This window comes from Melanerpes formicivorus, unplaced genomic scaffold (assembly GCF_026170545.1).
Source record: "Melanerpes formicivorus ecotype bairdi unplaced genomic scaffold, bMelFor1.0.p_v2 SCAF_4, whole genome shotgun sequence".
NCBI classification, from domain to species: Eukaryota; Metazoa; Chordata; class Aves; order Piciformes; family Picidae; genus Melanerpes; species Melanerpes formicivorus.
Genome location: NW_027142356.1, coordinates 31,885,853 through 31,907,509, shown reverse-complemented (window position 1 = coordinate 31,907,509; position 21,657 = coordinate 31,885,853).

The following is a 21,657-nucleotide window of genomic DNA, read 5'->3' as shown; positions in this document are numbered from 1 at the left end:
CCCTAGGCAACCTGTTCCAGCATTCCACCACCCTCATAGTAAATAACTTCTTCCTAATATCCAATCTAAATCTGCCCTTCTCTAGTTTGAAGCCATTGCCCCTTGTCCTGTCACCACAGGCTTTTGTAAACAATCTCTCTCCATCCTTCTTGTAGCCCCCTTCAGGTACTGAAAGGCTGCTATTAGGTCTCCCCAGAGCCTCCAGGCTGAACCTCCCCAGCTCCCTCACTCTGTCTTCCTAGCAGAGGTATTCTAACCCCCTGATCATTTTCATGGCCCTCCTTCTAGAGGAAAAACAGAAAGACCTTAACTGTAATTCTTAAAAGTACTACATGATATTGATTGTTTGCCTTCCAAAACCCTTTAAACAAGTGGTATTTGCATGAAAAAATATCTTATATGGAAACAGAAGTAATTTGTCATGATGCAGGTACAAAATACATTTGATGGTACAGTCTGCTTTGCTCTAGAGAGGCCTGATGTGATGCTCTGGCATTTTAGTTTGTATAGCTCTTGAGGTTTTCAGAAGACTGTCAATTATTTCTCACAGTGTGAAGTTTCTACTGAGTTTCTAAAATGAGATGTGATTCTCTGAAAGCACATAGTAAACAACTGCATTTTTTTCTGTGTGAAAAGCTCTGTGCACTTTGCTAACGGAGGTTAAATGACATGCTTGAGCCTATCCAACTCGGCATGCTAAGCATTCAAATATGACAAAAAATAAGAAGCAAGACCTGAAAACTTAAATTTCTGTAAACAGGCATTTCAGCAAGCATTTGATTTTCCAGTAAACCTCAGCTTCTGCATGAAACGTAGCAGAAGTTAAATATTAGCTAAGAAATATATTTTTCACTGCGGATGACATTGGTTTTGACTTTATCCTGTCTATTCTTCAGTGAAATGAGCAACAGCATAAACATTTTCACTTTTTTCTCCCTTCCTTCCTTCCTTCCTTCCTTCCTTCCTTCCTTCCTTCCTTCCTTCCTTCCTTCCTTCCTTCCTTCCTTCCTTCCTTCCTTCCTTCCTTCCTTCCTTCCTTCCTTCCTTCCTTCCTTCCTTCCTTCCTTCCTCCCTTCCTCCCTTCCTCCCTTCCTCCCTTCCTCCCTTCCTCCCTTCCTCCCTTCCTCCCTTCCTCCCTTCCTCCCTTCCTCCCTCCCTCCCTCCCTTCCTCCCTTCCTCCCTTCCTCCCTTCCTTCCTTCCTTCCTTTTCCTTTCTTTTCCTTTCTTTCCTTTCTTTTTTAATGGAAACTGGTAGGGCACATTGAAAATAAAGGGCACAATGTCACCTGATTGGTGACAATCAGTATGGTTTCACTGAGGGCAAACCACACCTCACAAATGTAGTGGCCTTCTGTGATACACCGGTAGATAAAGAGAAGAGGAGCTGATGTCATCTACCTGGACCTAGGGAAAGCATTTGACACAACATCCTTGTCTTTATATTGTAGAGACATGAATTTGATGAATGGATCACTTGGTGGACAAGGAATTGGCTTGGAGATCACACTCAGAGTAACAGAATCACGGAAATATTCTGGTTGAAAAAGACCCTCAGGATCACCAAGTCCAACCAATAACCCTTGGCGTCTGAGTGGAGACAAGTGATGAGTAGTGTCCCACAGGGGTCAGTATTGTGACTGGTGCTGTTTAACATCTCTGGTGGTGACAGGGACAGTGGCATCAAATGCACCCTCAGCTGATGATGCCAAGCTGAGTGGTGCAGTCTGCATGCTGGAGGGAAGGGATGCCAGCCAGGGGGGACCTTGACAAGCTTGAGAGGTGGACCAATGCCAGCCTCGTGACGTTCAGCAAGGCTGAGTGAAAGGTCCTGCACAGAAAAGACCTCTGTGCAAAAGACAAAAAGTCATTACTTAGGCATAACTAGAGTCAATTCTAATTATCTAAACTTTATTTTTTAACATCTTTTAAAATCCAAATATTGACAGAAACATGAGATAGTTTGGCTGCCCCTTGAAGGATATTCAGTGTATTTGATCAGTTCTAGAAATACCTTGCTTGAAAAATCATTCTTGCAGTTGTTAGAAAACAGCCTTCAGTGTCTCCTGTGAAATATTTCATGGCATTCAGCCAGAAATCAGTCAATAAAAAATTTTAGAAAGCACAGCAGTTGCAGCAATTCCAATGTGTGGAAGTAAGGAGAGTACAAAAGAATAGTGCATTTTTCCTTATCACTTCCCTCTTCATTTCTCAGTAATATTGTTTTTTTTAACATCTGGCTACCACCGAGAGTTTCATTCTATGACCAAAACAATCAGCTGAGAATGAGCAGATGCAGGTACAATTTCTAGCCCTTTCTTAGACTGTATTCCATGAATTCTTACGCTGTTCACAATGGTGAAGGGCTAAATGTTGTGCACTGTGCTAGCTGAAATCAGTGTGGGAGGGCGAAGAGACATAGCAAGAACTTCATGAAAATAAGTCCATTCTAGCTGACCTTCACCACCTTTCCTCATGCATTTTACTACTGCTGTATTAAATAGATTTTGATCTAGTTACTTTGCTTTAGAGTTAGATGGAAGATGCTGCGCCAGCTCGGTGCCTGGTCCTTCTGGTTTTGAGGTTTGATTTTTATTTGCTTCAATGATTTTGTGAAGGCTTCAGGAAGACCTTATTGTTCAGTGCTTAAAGGGAGCCTGGAAAAAAAGATGCAGACAGTTTTTAACAGGGCCTGTTGGAACAGGGCAAAGGATGGTGGTTTGAAACTAATAAAGGGAGATTTAGACTAGATAGAAGGAAGAAATTGGTTTTGATGGGGGTGGTGAGACACTTGCCCAGGTTACCCAGAGAGGTGATAGATGCCTTATTCCTGGCAACATTTTAGGTCAGACTGATCAGGGCTCTGAACAAACCGTTGTAGTTGAAGCTGTATCTGTTCACTACAGGGTGGTTGGACTCAATGACCTTTGAAGGTCCCTTCCAACCCAAAATACTCTATGATGTAATTATGGTATAGATACATAGATTTACTCAGATGCTATGTATCATCTTACCTTGATATTAGGATGCTCACCTCAACATCTTATGAGTTCTTATGGAGAATATTGCGACAAAACATATTTTTTTGGGCTTCTGATGAGCAACAAAACAATGGCAGCATTTTATATAGGTGAAAATGTCATCTATTACTGGAAGTTTTAAGATCTTACAAAACATATATAACTCTTAACTTTTCAAGAAATGTCTCCTGGATTATTTTTTGGTTTATTTTTCTTTAGGATGACAGCAAACTCAATTACCTTTGCCATATTCCAAGAGTTTTGTTGCCCAGAATTCTAACATAATGACAGTTTACTGTGGTGACAACTGCCTGGCTAGCTATAATTTTTTCTTTCCCCCCCCAAATATTCTGAATGCTTTCAGAGATTGAAATTATTTACAACTACAAAGTTTGAGAAAATGGAGTTAGAAAAGTTTTTAATTGGTTGAATTGACCTGAATTTCAGCCCAATTGAGTTAACAGCAAATCTGAAGAGCTTTTTAGGGGAAACTATGCCACAACAGGCATTAGCAACATTTTATTTCCTCAACACTTACACTGGGCTTTCAAATCTGATTATGGCCTGTTTTGCACCTATATGGTCTGGAAGTTCATTGACAGCTGTCATCCCCATGACATTCACAGCCCCTAGGAATCCACACATTTCTGAATGCATGAATTAGGCCAGGTAGAGTTCTCTGAAATCTATTTATGCACACATTTTTTTAAGATTCAGTGCAGATGCCAACTTCATTTCTTATTGCCAATGCAAATATTTAAAACATTGCTAAAAAAATCCTTTTCTTTTTGTTTTTTTTTTTTTTTAAGTTTAAGGCAAATTGAATAAAATAATAAAATGCTATTTAATGTATTCTTTTCAAGCCCAGTGTCAGAGTCACTTTAAAATTCTATCCACTATAAATTATCCTATTGATACTAATGCATCTTTAACATCAATAACATCAGAATGTCAGAGAAGCACAGCAAGACTGAATGTTAATTCACATTAGTCACAAATGTAGATCTAAACTCAAGCAGCTGTAAGTTTTTCTCTGGGATTTTTCTTTTGCTAAGAATAGTGTCTCAAACCAGCACTTCAGAGAACCTAGAGGCTCAGCAGCTATCAGAACGATAGGAAATTATCAGTGGCTGGATCATGCACTCAAGGATTCAGTGAATGGAAAGTTGCTTGTTACACTTCTGCTGATTTCTGCTGCTTAATTTAAATTATCAGGCACAAATGTAATTACTTAACAGATTCATAACATATGAATATTCAAAACAATGCAGATATTTTCCTTGTAATTTTTGTTGCATGCTTGCAGAACACTAACATTGCATTACTGTTATGTTTAATTCAATTAACAGCATATTGAATAGGTAACCACTAAAAAAAAATGATTTACTTTTAAGTTGAATGCTGTACAAGATAACTACCTTTCAGATTTATTTTGCTTACTTGACATTCATAAAGAAAATATTATTCCAGCTCTACCAATTCCCTTGGAGAAACAAACACTTAGGCTGCTCTTGTGAGTTTTAAATAAGTTTTTGATAAAGGGAGCTTAGTAAATATTTACAACACTTTAGATGGAGTACCCTAAAAGGCATTTCATTAAGAAATTAAAGAGATATTGCAATTCAGCTGTAATGATTATCAGTAACTGCATCACAAAATACAATCTTATATAATTAATATGAATAGGGAATTCATAAATAAAACCCCCACGATGTTTCACTTTTACTAAACTTTAATCTGGGTGCCAAAATGTTTTCATTTTCTCAAAATAGATACTATTATATTTCGCTATAGGTTATTCTGTAAGTCCTCTATGATTCATTCAAACTCATACCCATGTAAACAATTAGACTGATGAATAACGACTAATGAAGACTAATCCTATTAGAAGTTTATAAAATATTCATAAATTTTGCATAATCTTTGCATAATGGGGAGATGAATTAATGAAAGAAACTTGCTTTATGAGATAGGAAGCCAAAAAATGTTCACTTTGCTACTGTTTAATACAGGATGGGGAACACTGGGTGAAATACTGCTGGTATTAAATTAATTGCTAGTTGCAACAATTATATTGAATAGATGAAGGCTTATGTCTTCATGTGTGTCTTTGTATGTACACACAAACATTTTGCAAAGACCTTCCTATACAGGCAGGTCCATGCTAAATATTAAGAAAACCAGCCTTATGTCCTGACTTCTGTGCTTTTTGTGGCAGAATAAATATGTATTTTTAGAATCACAGTATCATAGAATCAATAAGGTTGGAAGAGACCTCAAAGATCAAGTCCAACCTGTCACCCAAGACTTCATGACTACTAGACCATGGCACCAAGTGCCACGTCCAATCCCCTCTTGAACACCTCCAGGGATGGGGACTCCACCACCTCCCTGGGCAGCCCATTCCGATGACGAATGACTCTCTCTGTGAACAACTTTCTCCTCATCTCGAGCCTAAACCTCCCCTGGCGCAGCTTGAGACTGTGTCCTCTTGTTCTGGTGCTGGTTGCTTGCGAGAAGAAACCAACCCCCTCCTGTCTACAACCTCCCTTCAGGTAGTTGCAGAGAGCAATAAGGTCTCCCCTGAGCTTCCTCTTCTCCAGGCTAAACTATCCCAGCTCCCTCAGCCTCTCCTCATAGAGCTTATGCTCGAAGCCTCTCCCCAGCCTCATTGCCCATCGCTGGACACGGTCAAGAGTCTTAAATTGAGGAGCCCAGAATTGGACACAGTACTCAAGGTGTGGCCTAACCAGTGCTGAGTACAGGGGCACAATGACTTCACTGCTCCCGCTGGCCACACTATTCTTGATATAGGCCAGGATGCCATTGGCCTTCTTGGTCACTATTATACATAGACTTGTATTTGTACATAGAATTGTAGTGTCATTGAATTGGTTGGACTTGATGATCTTGGAGATCTTTTTTCAAATGAAAAAATGTCTATGATTCTAGTATTTGTTTTGCTGGAAAGCATCTTTGAGATCCTTAGGTCCAATCATGCTATAACTCTACCAAATCGGGTGCTAAACTATGTCCCTCAGTACCACATCTGTGTCTCTTGTAAACACCTGCAGGGATGGGGATTCAACCATCTCCCTTGGCAACCACCTTCACTGTAAAGAATTTATTTCTAATATCCACTCTAAATCTCCATACTTCCAACTTAAATACATTCCCTTTCATTCTATCACTATGAGCCCTTAAAAGAAAGTCCATCCCCAGCTTTCTTGTTGGTCCCCATTGGATGTTGTAAGGCTGCTGTAAGGTCTCCCTGGAGCCTACTTTTCTCCTTAAAACAAGCTTCAAGACAAAGATGAGAGATCTAAATTTTAACCTTCTGATTCTTCAAGACTGTATGCAAGGGCATGACTCTGAAGGTACCTGTTCTAGCAAACTAGACTGGTCTCAAAAGTTATAAATGGAATTGTAGCATTGGGCTTCTAAATAGATATTTAAACACCGCAATGTAAATGCCCTAATTTTCAGGTATCCTGACTGTCTAGAAATCCCACTGAAATCACTAGGAGCTGGAAAGATGGAAAAGAAAGTAAGTTTAATTTTAGATTTTTAAAATTTCATTTCTTTCTTACTGCTATTTCTTTTAATTCAGGACTGGTTAGTCCTGCTGAGATAGTTGTTAAACATGGGATCAAACATTCAACTGCTAACAGAATACCATTTCTTCTAAAACTTTTTCATGATAAATCTTTATCTTTTTCCTTTGGTTCCTACATTTTAAACAAAATTTATGTCTAGGTCATAAAATGAGCACTCTATAATGATTTCCCATATGCAATTGCCTATAGTGAGAGAGGTCAGGGTTTTTCAAGTATTAACCCAAAGCTGGTTTAAAACATGTCTTCAGAGCAAAGTGTCTCATGTATTTGCTTGTGCTAGATGAAAGCAGAAGACTCTAAGCAACCAAAGCTTGGTCACACATAGCTTTATTCTTTGTAAGGTGAATCCTAACTGAGCTCAGGACCTTTTAAGAGTGCAGATCTACCATTCCTTCTTTTAGGCTTCATGTCCAGAAGGGCAACAAAGCTGGTGAAGGATCTAGAAGACAAATCTTGTGAGGAGCAGCTGAGGCACCTGGGGTTGTCTAGCCTTGAGAAAAGGAGGCTGAGGGCAGACCTCATTGCTCTCTACAACTCCTCAAAAGAGTGCTGAAGCCAAGTAGGTGTTGGTCTCTTTTTCTTAGTAACAAGTAAGAGAATAAGAGAAAATGGTCTAAGGTTGCACCTGAAGTTTAGATTTAATATTAGGAAAAAATTCTTTCCTGGAAGAGTGGTCAGGCTTTGGAACAGGCTGCTCAGGAAGGTGGTGGAGTCAGCATCCCTGGAGGTGTTCAAAATATGTGTGAACATGATACTTTGGGACATGGTTTAAAGAGCATGATGGTGTTGTGTTGATGGTTGGACTTGATGACCTTAGAGGTCTTTTCCAACCTTAATGATATGGTTGTGGTATATTAAGAAATTCTAATTTGTTAATTAACCTCTTGTGCATGACAGTTTCCAAGTAATCAAATTAATTCACCCAGCCTGTCTACCAAAAAGCTAGTCTGAGGTATTTTTTCATTTTTAACATGGAAACAATGAAACATTCATGATATCATGATATTCAGTAAAAAACTAAGTTGCTGGAATTATCTCAGGATTGCTATGCATGTAGAATTATGCCAAGGTCAAGAGGAAATTCTTCCCCATGAGGGTAGTGAGGCACTGGGAACAGGTTGCTTTCAAAAGTCTTCCTGTTTAAAAATGTAAATTAACATCAGAAGCAGGAAGGATTCTTTTTAGGTGATGTTCTTTTTACAGGATCCAAATTTTAGTGTGGAATTAGATTCTGATGAAGGCAACAAGCCTTAAATCTCTGTATTTTGTACAGGAGGAAATCTTTATCCAGGTAGTACACCTTGAACACAAGGTGAGATATAATGATTGAAATAACATCAGCTTTGAATTAAGCACCAGGGGACCTAAGGAATGCATAGATCAGAGTGAAAGGAAGATGCCTGACAGATAATTTAAGCATGAAGTAGAATCCTTCTGCACATAAGGAAAAATGTACCATATAAAATCTTCACTTAAGCTGAAGTCATAGATAAGAATTAGATTTTTGTTACTATCAAACAACTGCAATTAGAAAAGGGTATGGAAGCCCATAAAATTTCTTGATCTTTACATTTCTTACACAATATTTTTTTAAATATTAGAACTTGATTAAAAATATTTTAACCTGCAGGAGTATGGGTGGAAACCTCTATCAAAATGCCAAGCTCTCCATGAATCCATAATTCCAAGGTGGTATAAACACAGATAGAAATATTGAAGTATTTGGGAGTTTATGTTGTCCAACATAATTACAGAATTGTTTGCCTTAAAAAAAAAAAGAATGAGGAAAATTGATTGGCATTCATATTTTCAACCATTTTTCTATATAATTTATTTGGAGAAAATATAAGCTATTTTCCAGTTTTCCAATTAAAATGTAGTACTTAAAATTGTAGTTAAAGTTCAATTATTAATTTCTCTTACTATGGTGTACAAAGATTGCAACAAAGATTAGTTAAACAGGCATATGCTACTGAGATATTGCTTCACCTTACCAATTTGAGAAATTATCACTAAAGAGATTTGTTCTACAATTATCAGTTGCAGTGACAAGTAATTTGTCCACTTCAGAAACTCTTTTGTACTATTTGGAGACCTCTGCAATTTTTCAACTTGGTTAAAAGCTGCCATGTGCAACACTGATAAAGTTCTCATGTACCAAAATCCTTCCTGTTCATTCTTTGCTCCTGGATATGGTTGCCCCAAGACACAAGTGAATCAAGCTGTATTTTCAGGACCCGAAGGGGGCCCACAAGAAAGCTGGGGAGGGACTTTTTTTACAAGGGCTTGCAGTGATATGTCAAGGGGGAATGGATTGAAGCTAGAAGAGGGAAGATTTAGACTGGAGATTAGAAATAAATGCTTTATGTTGAGGTTTATGCTACACTGGAACAGATTGCCTAGAGAGGTTGTGGATGCCCCCTCCCTGGAAGCATTCAAAGCCTCGATTGAATGAAGCCTTGAGTAAGCTGATCTAGTGGAAGATGTCCCTGCCCATGGGAGGGAGCTTGGAACTATATGATCTTTAAGGCCTCTTCCAACCCAAGCCATTCTATGAATCTGTGATTCATAGGACAACCCATGTCATTTTTTATTTATATGAATCTTAGGATACTTAATTTTATGGGATTTTGTAGGTTTAGATTTCCATAAGTGTAATTTCTGTTCTTATGAGAAGTTTCTCACATAATTTTGAAGGGAAATAAAAAAAAGGAAAAGAAAAGGAAGAGAAGCTGCTGAGCCCCTATAAGCACAGACCTGATAAATAAGGCATTGTAAATGGTAACTTTCAAATATTTGGAATTCTTTTCAAATCAGGAGAATGGAGATTTATCTTTCATCTCCAGTGAAGTGCTACATCAGAAAAACATCTACACAGGAGCCAGGAATTGTTTACAACTTTATTACAGAGTGGTCAGACATTGGAACAGGCCGTCCAGGAGGTGGTGGAATCACCATTCCTTGAGGTGTTAAAATAAAACACCATGTAGATGTGGCACTTTGGGATATGGTTTAGTGGTTGTGGTGGTGTTGGGTTGATGGTTGGTCCTGATGATATCAGAAGTCTCTCACAACCTTTATGATTCTATGTTTTTACAGGTTGTATGTGAAACATTGTTTGGTATAAAAACAGAAGCTTTGATTTTACAGTGTAAGTATTAAAGCTAGAACCTTTCTCCCTTCCAGAACTCCCACTAACCCTTAAAAAAACCCCTTTGTTTTGTAAAAAATTCCCCTCTCCAACTACTTTTCAGTTTGGTTTGAGTTTTGTTGTTGTTGTTGTTTTGGGGTTTGTGGCTGTTTTTTTCTTGTTTGTCTGTTTTTGCTGTGCTGTTGTTGTTGGTTTGGGTTTTTTGCTAAAAGATATTGTGATATTGTGATATTGTGATATTTTGGCTATTTGCCATTTTGCTTTGTAGTTGATGGTTTGTTGTGCTGTTGGACTTTAATTGTAGGTTCTTCTGCAATCCATCTACCCATGTGAGCAACTTCCTGTCATTTACATTGACATCTCCTTTGCAGGGGACAGATTTATTCCAATTATTTTGTTTCTTGGTCATAGAAAATAATTCAAATGGGGCACTTGGTTACTACCAGTCAATCAAAGTATGTCGAAGCCACACAGGACCATGATATTGTATCCCAAACTCTCTTTTTTTTAACCATCACTTACATATGCACATTCAAATGTGTGGCTAGCAGGTCAAGGGAGGTGATCCTCCCCCTCTACTCAGCCCTGGTGAGACCCCACCTGGAGTACTGTGTCCAGTTCTGGAGCCCCTATTACAAGAGGGATGTGGAGGTTCTGGAACGTGTCCAGAGAAGGGCCACAAGGATGATCAGAGGGCTGGAGCACCTCTCCTATGAGGACAGACTGAAGGAGTTGGGGCTGTTCAGTCTGGAGAAGAGAAGGCTCCCAGGTGACCTAATTGTGGCCTTCCAGTATCTGAAGGGGGCCTACAGGAAGGCTGGGGAAGGACTTTTCAGGATCTCAGGTAGTGCTAGGACTAGGGGGAATGGAATGAAGCTGGAGGTGGGGAGATTCAGGCTGGATGTGAGGAGGAGGTTCTTCACCATGAGAGTGGTGAAACCCTGGAATGGGTTGTCCAGAGAGGTGGTCGAGGCCCCGTCCCTGGGGGTGTTTAAGAGCAGGCTGGATGAGGTTCTGGGCAGCCTGATCTAGTGTGGGGTGTCCCTGCCCATGGCAGGGGGGTTGGAACCAGATGATCCTTGTGGTCCCTTCCAACCCTGAATGAAACTATGAAATTAGATTTTAACATCTCCTTATAATCAAAATACTGAAAGTAGAATCTTGCCACTGACTAATATTTCTTGTAGTTAGACTCTATAATAATTGCAGTAAGGACAGTTTAGATAAATCCTCTGGAAGAGATTTGAGATAGCTTGCTAATTTCCTTTCCAAAGCTTTAAACTAACTTAAATGAAGCAAAATTCATTTTTACTGTATATTGCAGTCTTTTCTGCTGAAAGACACACTGAGATTTTAAAAGATATAATGCAGTCTTGGTAAAGCTATAGAGATTTTTTTTTCATTTCATTTCATCTTACTACTTTTTCACTTTGTCTACATTTTTCTCCTGTATTCCCTCTCCTTGGCAGTAGTGTTAAAACAGTGCTACAGTTCAGATTTCTCATCATATTGCTAAATGTATCTTTTCTTTATCCTATCCTGATACTGCCTCTTCCATTTTTGCATCATGTTTTTTCTGATTCTTTTCCCCTTGCCTGTGTCTTTCATCATCTGTCATTGTTGGCAAGACTTCTAATTTTCCACACAAGTCTGGGATATTTATCTAACATCTGAAGCATAAAGTTTTTGTGATTTGAAGCCACAGTACATAAAACAGCTTCTCACTGGAGAGCTTGTGTTCTTTCAACACTCCCTGTCCTAACAATTAGATAAAGCCTTTCCAGAAGCTCTTGTCCTTTGCAATACAACAAAAATAAAATTATTAGTGGTTAAATGCATTTTATTTTCATATCAAACACATTAAAATTATTATTGTTACAAAACAATACACATTTTAAGTCAGCTACTTTCTCTTGTATTTGCTTGATGTTACTATTTGAATCCACCTTATGAGGTTGTCCTTCCTTTGAATTTGCTTACCCAGAATCACAGAATCACCAAGGTTGGACGAGACCTCAAAGAATGTTAATGATAGCCCAGGTTGCTGTGCTTGCACTCAAAACACTAAAGAAAGGAACATTCTTGCTAATTTTGAGGCAACTCTATTTAATCTTGTCAGTGTTGAATAGTTTTGCAGTTATTATCTGGCTTTTATCCTTTCAATTTCTTATACATTGTAGTCTCTGTTTAGTATTTCTTGGCATGGATCTGAGCGTAAACTTTTCCTTATATCAGTTGGACAGTTTTTTGCAGCCTCCTGTTCTCAGAAGAATCATAAAGTGGTGCCCATACCATCTGCTGTATTTGAAGTTTAGTTATTTTCTACCCCATCACTTCTCAGTGATGATAGATGGGAAGGTACCACTTTCCTGGAAAAAGATAAAAACTAGTAGGCTAGCATTCCAACTGGGATATTCAGAAGAGTCATAGTTACTTTCTTTGTCTTTCTAGCCAGACATGTGTTTGAACAATTGCTTTCTCTGGGGATTGTGCTGTTTGGTCAGATGTCTCAGGAACAGATTTAGTTCTTCCCTATGACCGGGCTGAAACATCTTCAAAGCCCATGACATTTTTTTCACATTGGATCCCTTCAATACAGGATTTCCCTGTGAGACACTTTGCACTAAAAAATAATATGCTTTCTTGGTGATGTATATGTGTGGTTTGGTTTCTATCCCTTTGCCCAGTGGCAAACATAGTTACCTAGTGACCAGATTGTTTCTTTTCTTTGGTACTTTACTGTTGTGCAAGGCATTTAAAGGGCTAGAGGGTTGCTTTAGGTATAGTCACCATCACAGGAGCTTTTGATATGGGAACTGTTATTAGTGTTTCCACTCCCTCAATCTTCTTCACTTAATTGCAGGCAAGTGGAGTTAGTTTGCAAGAAACAGAAAAGAAACATAAATATCCAAATAATTTTATTTACAGACAATCTTTAAAGTAGAAAAAAAAGGAACTGAACAGATGTCTTGGTAAATTTCCTTTTCAATCCCTTTGCTTTCTAAATCAGTTCATGTCTTTTAAAATGATGCACATTTGCTATAAACAAATACATATGTATATAATAAATTCAAGTAAATGGCTCACATCATCTCAATTTCTCTTCCTTTTCAATCCCAAGGTGGAATTCAGCTTGCCAGTGACTGCAGAAATATAAATGGCATTGTTATAACTTTTTAAAGTACATATATAAGTTTATTACCCTAGAATTTCTCAGGGAGCATCAGTTTAATGAAATCTTCTGATCTGCAGTTCCCTTCCTGTCTGCTGGGCAATTGCTGTATGTTGTCTTGCTACACATGATCTGCAAAAGCAAAACACGTTAAGTAGGTGCAAAAATTAGACTCATTATATCATTCTAATCTCAAATGGAAAATATAAGTACATACATAATTCAAATATTTTCCAAGGAGGATCTGAATTCTCTGAGGAGAATATCTGCTCAATGTCCAAAGTATCTTGTTATAAGTGCAGAAGAAATGCTGTGTAATATAGCAAAATCTGTTGCTCTTCCTCTCCTGGTAGATACATAACTTTTTTACAAAACAAGGATCTTAAGCCCTTATCACGTTTCCTCCCAGGAAATATTCTTTTGTCTTCCAAGTTTCTATGAAAGTGTTGGAAGAAATGAGCTTGAGTCACCCTGATAGTTTCAGGTACATTGCCTTCTTTAAGCTTTATAGCGTTCAATGTCCCAAAATCTTCATTTTCTCTCTAGTTTTTACTCTATTAATATACTTTCTCTCTTAGATTGATATACAGAGGTGTAAAGCATGACAAGTTTAACTTTTCTCCATTTCATTATAGATTGTGTTTTTGATATATCTTTCATTCTCCCTATTTTCTTCCCTGCTGCTGGGTCGATTAAGTCAAGAACCTTCTTTTCTTGCATCATTATTACGTGTAGTCATTTTTACACAAAGCAGTTCAGCCGTTTCTGCTTCAGATTTACTGTTCTCTCTATCTAGCTGATTCATTTTGCTCAGACAATATTTTATTGCCTCTTCCTAATCTGAAATCTAAATCTTGAACCATCCTCAAGGATTTGATGAGTTATTGGGTTATACAGTCTAGAAAGCAGCCCTGACAATTCTCTTTAAGCTATCTTCTGAAATATACTCATAAAACATGGTTGAGTAGATGAAGTGAAAGGAAATGTCTGAGGAGAAAACAACTGATGAGTGAACTGTTAACTCTGTGCTTTCTATATTCTTGTTTAAGTCAGGGGTAATTGTTCTTAGCTTTGTAGCATACTGCCATACTCTAAGATGCAGGATAATCCTTTTGACACATTGTAGCAAATGGCTTTTAAAAATCAATAAAAATTCCCTCATCTTTATGCTCAAGGAATTTCTCACTTAGTTGTCATATAATAAACATCTGTTTGATTGTCCCTCCTTGGCACAAAACCTCACTTGTTATTCTGCCAGCTGACTGGTGATGGGTGGTTTGGGTCCACATCATACCACTCTAAGGCATCATCTTCCTGGCATAGCTCAACAAATGCACAGTATTTAATGCAATTTTTGTATTAGCAGATATTTCACAAAGAAGGAGAATAATAGAGTTCTCCAAGTTTCAGCAGCTGTGTCACAAATTACTTACTGTTGGTGTATTTTATTCCTACAGAGCTCCGTCTTCTGGGATGCTTGTATTGTCAGATTCTCATTTTAAGAGGAATTACATTGTACCTGCTATTCTAAAAATACCCTTATAGCTGTCTTCTGGGATTTATACTGTTTCAGGTGAGGAAAAATTTATGGTTTATTCCAAAATATTTCTTACCATGCAAGCTGCTTCTCTTCAAACTTTTACCGATCTTTGCTACAATGATCCCTGACATTAGTAAATTGCTTGCAGAAATTACCTACTCGCTTATAATGATAAAGCCATAGTGTTAAAAAAAATATATTAAATGGAAGAATTACATTTTCATTAAAGACACAGAAAAGATAATTCCTTAAAGCCTTAAAGTGATTTAGCTGTGGCTTGTAAGAAGATGTCTGCTCAGTTAGAAGGGAACATAACAGCGCTGTATGTGCAGAAAGAAAGCTATTTAGAATTAATGTGCTCCTAGAAATGTACTCCTAATGCCCAAAATCTTGTTTTCTTCCTCTAATATGTTTTTGGAAATCTCATGTTGAATCCACAAAGATATTAAAAACTGCATCTGTCCCTTCTCAGGGTCATGTTTATTTCAGGTTTATAGCCCCTCGTTAAATCAGTCAACAGATTTTTGAATGGGGACACATTAACACCCCTGTATCAAGCTGCTTTACTGTTGAGGAAGAATTTTCCTACTCAGTCTACTGACTGTGAAGGTTTTCAGAATGGTAAAATTAGCATTTAATGAGCAATACCAGTTTCAAAAAACCTATCAAACAATGGGGTTTATTATTTTAATTGGTAGTTTAACAAAGCTGATCTTTTTCACTCGAATTTGAACTACAATTCTGAGCATCTACTTTCCTCATCAGACCAATTAGATTATGTCATTTGAACAATTAAAGTCAACAGACTCTTCTGAGTCAACATGTGTCACTGCACAATGGAACCTGCATTTATCTGACTGAAGTTGGATAAATTACTGAAATAGAGAGTTGTATTTGTTTTGTTGCTGGTTTGTTGTTTTTTTTTCCATGCAAATCATTTCATGCTAGTTATGAATAGGGCTGAAATTTATCTTTCTCAGTCTAAAACCCTTAGAATATTATTCAGATAATAGAACTTAGAATATTATTCAGACTACTAAATGTCACCTTCTCAGGTGGGAAAGATGGTTTGGGGCAATACCACATATATAAGAGAAATAGTCCTGAAATCACACTTTTATAATGATCATTCCTCTATCAGTTACTCCACAGATGAAAATAGAAGAACATTTTTCAGGGACAGAAATATCTTTTTGATCAAAAATTTCATAGCTGTAGTTTGAGAATTCTGGGCATTATCATACAGCTATCCAGCACTTGGACTATGGGAGATATACGAACCCAAGTGTATTTGCAAAAATTTGAATGCACAATGTTAGATCACTGAGTCAAGAGCAACACAGTTTTGAATCATTACAGCTGACACAACAGAAAATAATCATTGCGTAGCTCAGAAAATGTAAATAGGCATAGTTATGAATAAGAGAATATTAAATGAGACCAAGGTCTTCACATTATTACTAATGATCACTTCTTACAGAAGGGAATTTTTCATCGTATGCATACTTGCTCTTAGACTTGAGTTATTCTCAGACCATTTTAAAATACAGTCTAGGTGAAAAGCTGTTTTAAGTTCTGTAACTGATGCATTGCACTTATTGTGCAGGTTAATGAAAGTCTCTTGATTTTGTCCAGATATTTGGGTTCTCATCATGCAAGGAATCACAGAATGGTTTGGGTTTGAAGTTACCTTAAAGATCATCTAGTTTCAACCACCCTGCTATGGTCAGAAAGACCTTCTACTAGACCAGCTTGCTCAAGACCCCAGTCAAACCTTTCTTTGAGCATTTCAAGGGCTGCAGCCACCACAGCTTGTCTTGGCAACCTGTTCCTGTACCTCATCTGCCTCATGGGGAAGAATTTCTTCCTTGTGTTTCATCCACATCTAGCTTCTTCCAGCTTGAAGCCGTTACCCTTCATCCTGTCACTCTGTGCCTTTGTTAAAGGTACCCATCCAGCTCTCCTGAGCCCTCATCAAATACTAGAAGGTTGATAGGTCTCCCTGGAGCCTTCTCTTCTCCAGGCTGAACAACCCCAACTCTCTCAGCTTGGCATCATAGCAGAGGTGCTCAAGTCCTCTGATCATCAAAATGGTCACCTCTGAACCTACTCTAAGAGTTCCCTGCCCTTCTTATGTTGTAGGCTCCAGAGCAGGGTCTCACCAGAGTACAAAAATTGCACAGACAATATTATTTACCTTGCCACCCTGAAAAATTCTCAGGGAAGCTGCATTTCAGAAGACGAATGTCTGATGTCTGATTTGAATCTGTTCACACCAGGGGCAATCTTAAAAGAAATACAGATTTTCTGAGTACTATAATTTTCTATATTGGGGTGACAGAGTTCCTATCAAAAGGACTTTGACATGCAAATGTATGCATGTGCATATTAACATATGCAAAATAAGGGCAAAGTAATGGGAAACCTTTCTCTGTAGCATAATCAATTTTCTGTTGAGTTTTCTTCTGGGAGAAACATTGACATTTTGTAGGCCACTCTAAAATGTTCTTGCTTCTGCAGAGGAAATACTTCCCAGAGGATGAGTACTACCAAGTGTGGGGTTGTACCAGAGTCTAAAATACTAGCCCATGAATTCATTCTGTTTCTAAACTCATCAGATTTCGTAGTTCTGGGATCTGCTCTAATGTCCATGAAATGAGGTCTCATGATTTCAGTTGCAACATCACATTAAATACCAGTATGGGTAAATGTTTGGATCTCATACCTCAAAGTGGATGTCTGAAGGGATCTCCATTTCTCATCATTATGTTCATCAAATAAACTTATAGTAGCCTTCTAGTATAGGAAGGGGGCCTAAAACATAACGGTGGGGGGGGGGACATTTCACAAGGGCTTGTAGTGGTAGCACAAGGGGCCTGTAAGATAGAAGAACTTTAGATTGGAAATGAAGAAAATCTTGTTTAAAATGAGGGTGGTGAAACACTGGAACAGGTTGCCCAGGGAGGCTGTGGATGCCTCCTCCCTGGAAGTATTCAAGGCAAGATGAGACAAGGCCTTGTGCAACCTGGTATGTGGAAGGTGTCTCTGCCAACGGCGGTGAGATTGGAGCTATATGATCTTAAAGGTCTCTTCCAACCCAAACCATTCTGTGATTCTATGAAAACAAAATGGAGTCATTCTGATTTAATTAATTTTTAATAATTTTTTTTTTTTTGTGTTATTCATTCATTGTTAGTATTTTCTAATGGCATAAACTATTGGGGAAAAAAAAAGTATAATTGGGTTAAAAGATTTCCTTGTTTGGTTTTTTTTTAATAGCTTTACAGGCTAAGAATTTTTATGTGTAGTGCTAATCTTTTTGTCCCTGTTTTGCCAGGTTGCGATTTTCATTCTTTTATCTCCAGTGATGTACCATAGCAATAGATTATATTGTGCATACTTCCAGAAATAGTAGGGTTTTATTATATGGTTGATTTGGGTTTGCAATTCCACCAGTGATATCCAAGAGCAGCAATGCTTGTAGAAGCAGGAAGAAAGTTTGCCGCTCTTTTTACCTCACTCACATTAAATTCATCTGAACATCAAAATTCCAAATCAGATTTTATGCTCAGCTGCATTGTTTAAATTCAGTACTAAATCAGGTAGACTATTTGCAGATGATAGTTATTAGGCTAAATTAATCATTACCAATCAACTACAACCATAAGGTAAAGTTTCATTGATTATTTTGTGGCTGCTGAGTGTGTTCGGTTTAGCAGCTTCTGCTGTGTGTTCTTGTGTGAAGTTTATTTATATTGCTTTTGGATTCTCGTTACCCTTTTAATCTAAAAACACTGAAGTTATTAAGTATAAAAGGCTGATCATTTATGTCAGAACACAGAATAAACAACAACTCCAGAAAGTCAGGAAACAATTGCGAGTAGCTGCAGAACTTATTAAAGCAATGTTTTATATAACCAGGCTTCTGATGAGATTACATGCACAGTTTTCAGATTTAATGCTTATTGAATGATTCAAATATATTCATGATGTCAGACTATTCTTAGACACTTCTTAGTGTGATATTATTGGAATCCCTATGAATCACGTTTTTTAGAACTAATGTTTGAGCCTGCAGGTGCCCTAAGCCAATAGAACTGTATTGACATCTTGGATCGTCGTCATGATGTGCTTATTGGATCAGCCAAGGTAAAGCTAAGTTCTTTAGAAGCACAAATTATTTCCATATGTAGGAATTATAATACTTAGGACCTTCATCTCTTCTTTTTGTCTTCTTTTTTAATGGCAATCATTTTAGACTGCAGTATAGATAGGGAAAAAAAAAAAGGCTGATGTTCTATCCTTCAGAGTCAGGTAATACAAACTGAGCATATCTTGTAGGTGTCACATTATAATTTTCATTTTAACAGCATCAAAAATACATATATGCAGGTAGTTTCAAATAGAATAATGTGTTTAGTTCCTTAAAAGACAGCATAAATCATTCTTACTGATCCATATAAAAAAGAAGTGAGCTGAATGGTAAAGGTAGAAAAAACTCACTGTGTTCAAAGACATCATTGGAGAAGGAACAAGCAGAAAGCAAATAAATATTTATCCAGTGTTGGTGAATAAGGGAAGAGCAACTGATGTCATATACCTCAACTTGTGCAAAGCATTTAACACTGTCCTGCATGACAACCTTCTGCCTAAACAGAAGATAAATGGATTTGATGGATAAATCACGTGGTGGATAAGAAACTGGCTGGATGGTTGCAATCAAAGAGTCAATGGCTTTGCGTCCATGTAGAGATCATTGATGAATGGTGTTCCTCAGGGGTTAGCACTGGGACTGGTGCTGTTTGGCATCTTAACATCCACTCTTTAGCTATTGATAAGTATTGAGAAGATCCCCTCTTTGTCTGTTCTTTTCTATGCTAAAAAGTCCCATATCCCTCAGCCTCTCCTTGTAAGACATGCTCCATTCCCCTTAGAATCTTTGTGGTCCTTCATTGGACTCAACTCCTGCCTGTTGAGAAATGCTGATGCATAGTGAGTACTTACTCTGAACTCAAAGGGAAATTTTCTACAGGCTGGCTTCTTTTACTCACCTCTCTTCCTATCTAGGTGTTTAATTTTATACATTTGCCTTTATGAGAGTGGACATCTGCATTCTTCACTGGCCAAGTATTTGGGTGTCTCTGTGTTTAGTGCTTATGCATCTTTTGGCTGGAGACACCTTGTAGGAAGTTAACGAGAATCTTGTCATTTTTTAATCTCTAATTAAGCCACTGTTGTACCAAATCCCTTGTTATAGTAAGTGCTGCTAAAATCAGCCTTTGATTTATCTAATTTTGTTAATGAATCTTGAATTGATGATAAATCAAACTGTGCCAAGCAAATTCATCTACAACAGGCTGATTGACCTAGTAGCTGGAACCCCACCCTATGAGGTTTGGCTTCTAATAGGATATATTAAGCTTTCCTAGAATTTCTTGGGTTGGAAAGGAGTTTCAAGATCATCTAGTTCTAAACCCACTGTCCATGGGCAGGAACACCTTCTACTAGACCAGGCTGCTCAAGGCCTCATATAATCTGGCCTTGAAGACCTCCAGGGAGGGGGCATCCACAACCTATTCCTGTGTATCACCACCCTTACTGGAAAGAATTTCTTTTATTGTCCAGCCTCAGTCTGTCCTCTTCAAGCTTCAGTCCATTCCCCCTCATTCTATTGCTACAAGCCCTTGTAAAAAGTCCTTCCTGGCTTTCTTGTAGGCCCTGTTCAGGTCCTGGAAGGCTGCTATAAGGTATTCAAGATGTCTTCTCTTCTCCAGGCTGAACAATCTCAATTGTCTTAGCCTGTCCCCACAAGGGAGGTTTTCTAGCCCTCTAACCATCTTCATGGCCCTCCTCTGGACCTGCTCTATCAGTTCAGTGTCCTTATGCTGGTGACACAAGAACTGGATGCAGTACTCCACGTGGGTTCTCAAAATGCAGAGCAGAGGGGCAGAATCATCCCCTTCTGAATAAGATATTGCACTGAACATAGAGAACAATCCCAGTTATTCATGTTGTGGCTGAGCCTGAATCTTTGGAGATCTATTGAGGAGGGACTGACTGGAGTGTTAAGCAGTTGACACTGCAATGCTAATAAAGCCCCTCAGAAGCCTTAAGGTTTTTATGTGGCCAATGTAAAAAACATATTCTGGAACAAAGAATAAACAGAAGTCATTGCTATTTTATAATGGCTACATTTCTTTCTTTAGATTCCAAGCATATATTATTTGACTTTTTTTCTTTGAGGTACACAATTTAATCAAAGCTTGCTGGCCAGGTAAACATACAGAAATGAAATAATATACAACGCTCCCAATTCATCAGTCCATTTAAATAGGCCATTTCCATTTTGCTGTTTCTTCTGCTACATAAACCCCACTTTCCAACAGTGAATGGTTTGTGGAAAAAAGTCCTCAGCATGTCTTTGGCAGCACTCTTTTTAAGTTCTTCTGGTTCGAAAAGCTACAGCAAACAGCTGCAACAGAGTATGTTGAGGAAGTGTTTGAATATCTGATCCTTGTAGAGCAGCACTTCAGGCAGGATCCAGCTGCTCTGTAGCTGCAGTGTAGAAAATTTTCTAGTGCAACAGATACGTACTCCTGAGATTATGCTGATCTCAAATTAACCTCCTAAGGCTATCAGGGATGGAAAACTCTCATAGATTGTTCTGTAGAATATGTCCACTAACAGAAGCTAAGGATGTGTGTAGTCAATGCATGCTGCTGTTGAAAAGTGAATAGATGAATCTCACAGTGAGATTCAGTGAAATATCAGTTCTACAGTTTCAATATCCAGGTAGGGCCATCAGAAAATGAAACTATGCTGCTTTAACTGTTTTAAAAGGTACTATATTTTGTTTTATTTGTTTGTTTTCTGGAAAAAAAAAATACAAAAGCAAATATACTAAAGTGTATTTGTTGCAGTTATGAGAAAAACAAAATTTAAACTGTGAGAGTTGAAAGTGTCCTGGAACCAAAAATTAAGACCTTGTTTTCTCAAAGATTGCTCAGTGTTCCATCTATTTATATTTGGCTACATGTTCAATGATGTTGTTTTTTTGAAGACTAGGGATTGAAAGGAAGCAAGTATTGTAGATAAAGCTTCAACAATTCTCTGAATTTCACTTCAATAGGTTTCTTATTTCCATGTTTGTCGATTTTTGG